This window comes from Strongylocentrotus purpuratus, unplaced genomic scaffold (genome assembly GCF_000002235.5).
Source record: "Strongylocentrotus purpuratus isolate Spur 01 unplaced genomic scaffold, Spur_5.0 spur5_scaffold_20, whole genome shotgun sequence".
NCBI lineage: Eukaryota > Metazoa > Echinodermata > Echinoidea > Camarodonta > Strongylocentrotidae > Strongylocentrotus > Strongylocentrotus purpuratus.
In genome coordinates, this window is record NW_022145606.1 from 93,046 (window position 1) to 101,127 (window position 8,082).

An 8,082-nucleotide genomic window follows, 5' to 3' on the forward strand; every position below is an offset into this window, starting at 1 on the left:
AAAATGAAACTTAGTGAAAAGTGATCTTTGTAGAAAATTGCCTTATCTACAAACATATCGACATTTCAAAGAGAATCGATGAATATTGAGAGAAATACACTACATTTTCCATAAATACAATGACGTCATAATATGCAATTTTGTATTTTGACTTCCAAGGCCTTATGATGACGTTAAGATGTACTTAATGGCCAAATGAGATATGAAATCATACCTCCGACTCATACTCTATCTAAATATGAAGAAAAAAAATGGCAATCCTATGCATCCCAATGGACTTTTCATAGGCATGTTTTTGCCCATATATGCAATGTATTACCAAAATCGCGCGTACGGACGTTATCTTGAACGGACGCTCATCCGTTTTTTATAGTGATAAAGAGCTAAACATGGTATCAAATTTTCCGAAAAAAATATGAGGAATATTCTGTCAAAGTTTTTGCTGGGGGATTATTTTTCGTTCGGCCGTGACGAACGAAAACGTGCAAAAATGCGTGTTTTGCGTGATTTTTTATGAAATGCTTATAATGGCCTGAAACGTATGCAAAAAAAAAATTTAAGACGATTTGAGCAATTTAAAATTTTGCGCGCGCCTACGCGTACGCGCATTTTTGCGCGCATTTATTGACCTCAAATTGACCCGACGGATATTGATCTTATTCATGATAAATATGAATGAAAAAATAATTTTCCGTTATGAAGATATGATCATTAGTTGATTTTCACAAAATGGCGCCTGGATGACGTCACCATGACTTGAGTCCTTGAAAATCACGCAGTTCTAAGTTAGACTAAGATCTATCATCATTGAAAGTTTCATGACAATGGTTTTATTTCAGTCTTGAGATATCCTGCGAACAAAATCGAGGAAGAATAATAGGAAGAAGAAGAAATAAAAATCTTGACGAAATCAATAGGTGATACGTAGACTTCGTTACGTATCACCTAATGATACGTACCACCTAATGATTCCGTCAAAATTTGCAATTTCAACTTTCGATTGAAAATTCCGACATGTTCCCAACATCCGATGAAAAAACAAAGTACACCGTTTTTATAGCCCATGCCTCAGCTATAACATACCCCAATTTGGGAGAAAACAGAGCACGCATAAGATAGATAGTGCTCATAGATGAATGCCATGCAGATTCATGATGTGAACGAAATTCACCTTCCATAGACATAACACGCAAATGACGAAAATTCTGACATGTGGCCTTTAATTGAATTTTGTACTATGATGACCTCATTAAAATGAAACTTAGTGAAAAGTGATCTTGTAGAAAATTGCCTTATCTACAACATATCGACATTTCAAAGAGAATCGATGAATATTGAGGAAATACACTACATTTTCCATAAATACAATGACGTCATAATATGCAATTTTGTATTTTGACTTCCAAGGCCATTATGATGACGTTAAGATGTACTTAATGGCCAAATGAGATATGAAATCATACCTCCGACTCATACTCTATCTAAATATGAAGAAAAAAATTGGCAATCCCTATGCATCCCAATGGACTTTTCATAGGCATGTTTTTGCCCATATATGCAATGTATTACCAAAATCGCGCGTACGGACGGTTATCTTGAACGGACGCTCATTCCGTTTTTAATAGTGATAAAGAGCTAAACATGGTATCAAATTTTCCGAAAAAATATGAGGAATATTCTGTCCAAAGTTTTTTGCTGGGGGATTATTTTTCGTTCGGCCGTGACGAACGAAAACGTGCAAAAATGCGTGTTTTGCGTGATTTTTTATGAAATGCTTATAATGGCCTGAAACGTATGCAAAAAAAATTTAAGACGATTTTGAGCAATTTAAAATTTTACGCGCGCATTAACGCGCGCGCCTACGCGTACGCGCATTTTTGCGCGCATTTATTGACCTCAAATTGACCCGACGGATATTGATCTTATTCATGATAAATATGAATGAAAAATAATTTCCGTTATGAAGATATGATCATTAGTTGATTTTCACAAAATGGCGCCTGGATGACGTCACCATGACTTTGAGTCCTTGAAAAATCACGCAGTTCTAAGTTAGACTAAGATCTATCATCATTGAAAGTTTCATGACAAGGTTTTATTCAGTCTTGAGATATCCTGCGAACAAAATCGAGGAAGAATAATAGGAAGAAGAAGAAATAAAAATCTTGACGAAAATCAATAGGTGATACGTAGACTTCGTTACGTATCACCTAATGATACGTACCACCTAATGATTCCGTCAAAATTTGCAATTTCAACTTTCGATTGAAAATTCCGACATGTTCCCAACATCCGATGAAAAAACAAAGTAACACCGTTTTTATAGCCCATGGCCTCAGCTATAACATACCCCAATTTGGGAGAAAACAGAGCACGCATAAGATAGATAGTGCTCATAGATGAATGCCATGCAGATTCATGATGTGAACGAAATTCACCTTCCATAGACATAACACGCAAATGACGAAAATTCTGACATGTGGCCTTTAATTGAATTTTGTACTATGATGACCTCATTAAAATGAAACTTAGTGAAAAGTGATCTTGTAGAAAATTGCCTTATCTACAACATATCGACATTTCAAAGAGAATCGATGAATATTGAGAGAAATACACTACATTTTCCATAAATACAATGACGTCATAATATGCAATTTTGTATTTTTGACTTCCAAGGCCATTATGATGACGTTAAGATGTACTTAATGGCCAAATGAGATATGAAATCATACCTCCGACTCATACTCTATCTAAAATATGAAGAAAAAAATTGGCAATCCCTATGCATCCCAATGGACTTTTCATAGGCATGTTTTTGCCCCATATATGCAATGTATTACCAAAATCGCGCGTACGGACGGTTATCTTGAACGGACGCTCATTCCGTTTTTAATAGTGATAAAGAGCTAAACATGGTATCAAATTTTCCGAAAAAATATGAGGAATATTCTGTCAAAAGTTTTTGCTGGGGGATATTTTTCGTTCGGCCGTGACGAACGAAAACGTGCAAAAATGCGTGTTTTGCGTGATTTTTTATGAAATGCTTATAATGGCCTGAAACGTATGCAAAAAAAATTTAAGACGATTTTGAGCAATTTAAAATTTTACGCGCGCATTAACGCGCGCGCCTACGCGTACGCGCATTTTTGCGCGCATTTATTGACCTCAAATTGACCCGACGGATATTGATCTTATTCATGATAAATATGAATGAAAAATAATTTTCCGTTATGAAGATATGATCATTAGTTGATTTTCACAAAATGGCGCCTGGATGACGTCACCATGACTTTGAGTCCTTGAAAAATCACGCAGTTCTAAGTTAGACTAAGATCTATCATCATTGAAAGTTTCATGACAATGGTTTTATTCAGTCTTGAGATATCCTGCGAACAAAATCGAGGAAGAATAATAGGAAGAAGAAGAAACTAGACATATAATACTTGTTTGGAACAAGTATAGGTGGGCTGGTCAACTAAAATTTGAGACAAAATAGAGCAAAAATAAGCGACATACTGCTTACAAATTCTTAAAAACAATATCATGTAGATTCATAACGTGAACTAAATTCACCTTCAATAGGCATAACACGCAAATTATGAAGTTTTTGACATGAGGCCTTTAATCAAAATTTTCACTATGATGACGTCATCAAAATGAAAAATGGTTATTACTGCGCTTGTAGAAATTGTCTTAGCTACAACATATCGAAATTTTGAAGAAAATTGATCAATATTTACAGAGATACAATCAATTTTACATAAATATGCTGACGTCATAATATGCAAATTCGTATTTTGAGTTCCAAGGCCATTGTGATGATGTCACGATACACTTAATAGCCAAATGAGACATGGAATCATATTTCCGTCTCATACTCTATCTAAATATGAAAAAAATTGAGGATCCCGGTTCATTCCAAAGAGCTATAACGGATTTTGTATAGGCATGTTTTTGCCCATATATGCTATGTATTAAAAGAGCTCGCGCGCACTGACATTTATCTTGAATTTACGCTCATCTTGTTAATAATGGTCATAAAGAGATAAACATGGTATCAAGTTCCTTGAAAAAATATGAGAAATATCATGAAAGAAAAAAAAATGGCGATTCTATGGTTTGTTATGGTGTTACGCGCGAATACGGGCGCGCATGCTCGTACGCGCGCGATTTTTTATAAAATGCTTAAAATGACCTGAAACGTATGCAAAATAAATTGAGACGATTTTGAGCATTTAAAAATTTTGCGCGCGCACTGACGCGCGGACGTACGCGCACGCGCGCGTTTTTTGACATGAATTTGACCGGACTGATATTGACCTTGATCATGATAAATATGAATGAGAAATGATTTACCGTTATGAAAATATGATCATGAGTAAATTTTCAGAAAATTTCACAAAATGGCGCCTAGATGACGTCATCAGTCAAGGTCAAGGTTTAAAACCTTACCGTGTTTTCTCCATATGCCTATACATATGTGTGCCAAATTTTAAGTTTCTTGATTTAGCCATTTTCAAGTTATCTTGTTAACAAAAAAGTGGTTAGAAATAAAATAAATAAACTAGACATATAATACTTGTTTGGAACAAGTATAGGTGGGCTGGTCAACTATAACTTGAGACAAAATAGAGCAAAAATAAGCGACATACTGCTTACAAATTCTTAAAAAACAATATCATGTAGATTTATAACGTGAACTAAATTCACCTTCTATAGGCATAACACGCAAATTATGAAGTTTTTGACATGAGGCCTTTAATCAAAATTTTCACTATGATGACGTCATCAAAATGAAAAATAGTTATTACTGCGCTTGTAGAGAATTGTCTTAGCTACAACATATCGAAATTTTGAAGAAAATTGATCAATATTTACAGAGATACAATCAATTTTACATAAATATGCTGACGTCATAATATGCAAATTCGTATTTTGAGTTCCAAGGCCATTGTGATGATGTCACGATACACTTAATGGCCAAATGAGACATGAAATCATATTTCCGACTCATACTCTATCTAAATATGAAAAATAATTGAGGATCACGGTGCATTCCAAAGAGCTATAACGGATTTTGTATAGGCATGTTTTTGCCCATATATGCTATGTATTAAAAGACCTCGCGCGCACTGACATTTATCTTGAATTGACGCTCATCTTGTTCATAATGGTCATAAAGAAATAAACATGGTATCAAATTCCTTGAAAAAATATGAGAAATATCATTAAAGAAAAAAAAATGGCGATTCTATGTTTTGTAATGGTGTTACGCGCGAAAACGCGCGCGCATGCTCGTACGCGCGATTTTTTATAAAATGCTTTAAATGACCTGAAACGTATGCAAAAAAAATTTGAGACGATTTTGAGCATTTACAAATTTTGCGCGCGCACTGACGCGCGGACGTACGCGCACGCGCGCGTTTTTTGACCTGAAATTGACTGGATTGATATTGACCTTGATCATAATAAATATGAATGAGAAATACCTTTTGGTTATGAAGATATGATCATGAGTTTATTTCAGAAAATTTCACAAAATGGCGCCTAGATGACGTCATCAGTCAAGGTCAAGGTTGAAAACCTTACTGTGTTTTTGTCCATATGCTAATACATATGTGTGCCAAATTTCAAGTTATTTGATTAAGCTTTTGTTAAGTTATCTTGCTAACAAAAAGTGGGTCGAAATAAGAAAAATAGATTTGTAATACTTGTTTGGAACAAGTATAGGTGGGCTGGTCGAACTAAAATTTGAGACAAAATAAAGGGTACATTTGAGATAGCTTATTGTCTCAGCTACAACATACTTGAAGTTCAGCGTAAACGAAGCTAAACGACAGAGATATTGCTCGCGAAAGAATCCAGTTTTGAGAAAAAACTCATGTCCCACAGAGAATACACGCAAAATGTGAAAAATTTGACATGCCTTTTTTAATCGCGAAAATACTCCCTGATGCCTTTGTCAAAATGAAAATTTGACCAATTTTATTTGTAGAGAATGTTGAAGACAATCGATCAATATTTACAGAGAAACAATCAATTTTCCGTAAATATGCTGACGTCATAATATGCAAATTGAAATTTTGAGTTTGGAGGCCATTATGATGACGTCATGAGTTAATTGAGGGTCAAATGAGACATGAAATCATATCTCCAATTCATACTGTATCAAAATATGACCCAAAAATTGGGGTCACCTTGCATCCTAAAGGGCTACAATGGATCTTGTATAGGCATGTTTTTGCCCATATATGCTATGTATTAAAAGAGCTCGCGCGCACGGAAATTTATGTTAAACGGTCGATCATTCCATTATTAATAGTCATAAAGAGACAAGCATGGTATCAATTTGTTTGTAAAAATATGTGGAATATTATGAAAGAAAAAGAATGGCGATTCTATGTTGTGTAATAGTATTACGCGCGAAAACGCGCGCGCCGCGCACATGCGCGTGTGTGTGGGCGATTTTTTAAAAATGCTTAGAATGGCCTAAAACGTATGTAAAATGATTTTGAGATGATTTTGAGCATTCAAAAAATTTGCGCGCGCATTAACGCGCGGACGTACGCGCACGCGCGCGTTTTTTGACCTGAAGTTGACCGGACGGATATTGACCTTGATCATGATAAATATGAATGAGAAATAGCATTTGGTTATTAAGATATGATCATGAGTTGATTTTTGTAAAATTTTACAAAATGGCGCCTAGATGACGTCATCATTGAAGGTCAATGTTGAAAACGTTAGTGTGCTTTGTACATATGCCTATACATATTTGTGCCAAATTTCAAGGCATTTTATCGAGCCATTTTCTCGTTATCTTGCTAACAAAAAAGTGGTTAGAAATAAGAAAAATATTTAATAAATAAATAAATAAACTAGACATAATACTTGTTTAGAACAAGTACCCCGTGTGTCTCAAAAAAAACGTAACACTTTTGAAATGGTTGCCAAATTGAGCATATATAATTTTATGAAAAAATGTTGATATGTATGGAAAGCTAAAGGACCAACCTTTCATATGATATGAAAAAATTAAAAAAAAAATCATGCTTCGATGGACAGTGTTCACTTAAGTTAGAGGTATGAAAATGGGCCTGCGCAGGATTTTTCCTTCCAATTTTGGACAGGTAAATTACTTGTAACTTACAAAATAAGGTCGATATGAGATATTCATGATCGATGGATCAAAAGGATATTTTGAATACCTCGAATACCATTCCTTTTTCAGTGTTATTTATCAATCCCGAAAACCACCGCCCACCCCCCCCCCCACACACACACACACACACACACACTTCCACCCACTCCCATCTCATTGTATCATTGATCTGGTAGATGTGAACGGGATTAAGGAAGAATGGGAAAATGTTAAATTGAAATACCGTATTCAAAATCATAATTGACATTATGCAACCCACTCTCCTCCCCCCCCCACAACCTTTTCCCATCCCATCACCTACCCCTTGCCTTTTCTTTATCAGTTTTCTTCCGTAAGTTTGTGGATCATCAATCACATTTTATTCAGGTTTTATGAATGACCCAAACATGTAATAGCTAAGTACATCATTCATTATGCATTGAAAATACCAGACCCCTTCTCTTTCCCCACATTTGAACTTGTTATCACCTGTCCATGGAATACCGTATGACATTGCATTGTTATTCTTCATTGGCCTGAACACTGAGTAGCCAGAAACTGTTACATAATCCTCTTTATCCAAAATCACTGTTTAATACTAAAACAAAGAGGCAAAAACATGGTATTACACATTACAGGTTTAAGAGTAAAAATAACTGCATTAAGTTGTTACATAGCCTTCAAACAGTCCATCTTATGCCATGTTGTCAGTATGGAACGACCCCAATTCACAAATCAGCAGCGTGCTTTCATGGTAACTGAGTATCATCGAACTAACAATGTTACAGCAGTCTGTCAGAGGTTCAGACAAGTCTACCCGGATGTACGCTGCCCTTCGCGTCTTACCGTGTACCGCAATGTCGCCAAGTACGAGGGAACGGGGACGAGCCATAATCTGAACCGAGGAAGATCAGGACGCCTCAGGACTGGACGATCGGCGG